Source organism: Pongo abelii, chromosome 6, assembly GCF_028885655.2.
Source record: "Pongo abelii isolate AG06213 chromosome 6, NHGRI_mPonAbe1-v2.0_pri, whole genome shotgun sequence".
NCBI lineage: Eukaryota > Metazoa > Chordata > Mammalia > Primates > Hominidae > Pongo > Pongo abelii.
This window is the reverse complement of record NC_071991.2, coordinates 146,628,410-146,630,607: the sequence shown is the minus strand read 5'-3', so window position 1 is coordinate 146,630,607 and position 2,198 is coordinate 146,628,410. Positions and strand designations below refer to the sequence as shown.

Genomic DNA, 2,198 nt, shown 5'->3' with positions numbered 1-2,198 from the left:
TATCAATCCAGCTGCTTCAGGTTGATGGGCAACATGGTAAGACCAGTGAATTCCATGAACATGAGCCCACTGTTACACTTCTTTTTTTTTTTTTTTTTTTAGACGGAGTGTCACTCTGTCGCCCAGGCTGGAGTGCAGTGGCACGATCTTGGCGGCTCACTGCAAGCTCCGCCTCCCGGGTTCACGCCATTCTCCTGCCTCAGCCTCCCGAGTAGCTGGGACTACAGGCGCCTGCCACCACACCCGGCTAATTTTTTGTATTTTTAGTAGAGACGGGATTTCACCGTATTAGCTAGGATGGTCTCAATCTCCTGACCTCGTAATCCACCCACCTCGGCCTCCCAAAGTGCTGGGATTACAGGCATGAGCCACCGCGCCCGGCCGCCCACTGTTACACTTCTTTAGCCGTAAAGTGAGTGCCTTGGTCAGAGGCAACGCTGTGTGGAATATCATGCATTCCGTGAGTCCACAGATGGTAGTCTTGGCAGAAGCATTGCATGCTGGATAGGCAAACCCATATCCAGAGTAAATTGTTTATTCCAGTGAGGACAAACCTCTACTGTTTTCATGATGGAAGAGGTCCAATATAATCTTCCTGCCACCAGGGAGCTGGCTGATGGAATGGTGCAATATCAAGGGCTCAGTGTTGCTCTCCACTGCTGGCAAGTTGGGCACTCAGCAGTGGCCGGAGCCAGGTCCACCTTGGTGAGTGGAAGTCCATCTTGCTGAGCCCACATGTAACCTCCATCCCTGCCACCATGGCCACTTTGTTCATGGGCTCATTGGGTGATGACGGGTGGCTGGGGAAAGAGGCTGAGTGGTGTCCACAGAATGGGTCATCCTATCCACTTGATTATTAAAATCCTTCTCTGCTGAGGTCACTTAGCAGAGCACTCACATGGAATACAAATATCTTCAGTTTTTGACCACTCAGAGAGGCTCCATCCACATACCTCTTCCCCAGATTTCTTTTTTTCTTTCCTTTTTTTTTTGTTTCTTTTTGAGACAGATTCTCACTCTCGCTCAGGCTGGAGTGCAATGGTGCAATCTTGGCACACTGCAACCTCTGCCTCCCAGGTTCAAGTGATTCTCCTGCCTCAGCCTCCTGAGTAGCTGGGTTTGCAGGTGCCCACCACCACACCTGGCTAATTTTTGTATTTTTAGTAGAAATGAAGTTTCATCATGTTGGCCAGGCTGGTCTTGAACTTCTGACCTCAGGTGATCCTCCCGCTTCAGCCTTCCAAAGTGCTGGGATTACAGATGTGAGCCACCATGTCCAGTCCATTTTCCTGACCCTTTCTGTTTGCATTGGACCTTAACTGTTATTTTTCTGCTTATATAAATTAAGTAGGAATGCAGTAGGCTGCCTATCAATTTCACTTCTAGGAACACTGATTAATTAGCTAATGCCAGAGTTCTACACGAGTCAGACTATTCTGATTGCCACTTTGCCTCTGCTCTCTGTTAGGGTAGCTATGCCCACCATGTCTTTGACAATTGAGTGCTGCCACTTGGTCTCTGCCAACTTGAGATCCAGTTATTCCCACTGTATTTAAATTTTTTTTCCAATGAGTTTTTATTAGCAGTGAAGTCATGATTTTGGATCCCGGGGTGGGGATCACCGGGTATAGGTCCCCCTTCACCACCCTGGGAGAAGGACAGAGGACAGAGGAGAGGGAGGTGCAGCCAGTTCAGATCTTCCTGAGAAACGTGCCTTCAGCCCAGTGTTCGTCCCAGGCTGTGACCCAGGATGTGGGGCAGAGGGACTTGTACACACGCTGGTACCATTCGCACACAGAGATATCGCCTCCTTTAGCGGTCATTGCCTTCTGACAGCAGTGGAAGTCCAGGTAGTTCTGCCAGCAGTTCCTGGTCTGGTTCTGGTTGGGAAGCAGCTGTCAAAAGGGGCAGTCTTGTAGTTCTTGATTTTGGTCTCGATGTCTTCTTCCACCATGGTGCTGAATCCCAAAGGCACCCTAGATGCAACTTCTGTATTTAAATTTTGTAGTTGAGTGACTGAGGTTCCCACTGTTGGATCTGACATACAGAGAAGAGTGATTACAGGGCTCTTCGAAGATGCAGGTGCTGCCCTCACAAATCTATTTTGCAAAGCACTGGTCAAGGGTATATCTTCTGGACCTTTCCAGCTGGGACGAGTAGGTCTAAAGTGACTAATGCACTCCACCATCCCAATCTCC

At 49.0% G+C, this 2,198-nt stretch overlaps 1 pseudogene; it reads right to left on the bottom strand.

Annotated features, from left to right (window-relative positions):
* Window positions 1-1,691: 1,691 nt before the first annotated feature.
* On the bottom strand, window positions 1,692-1,954 carry LOC100448563 (cytochrome c oxidase subunit 6B1-like; annotated as a pseudogene).
* Window positions 1,955-2,198: the final 244 nt, after the last annotated feature.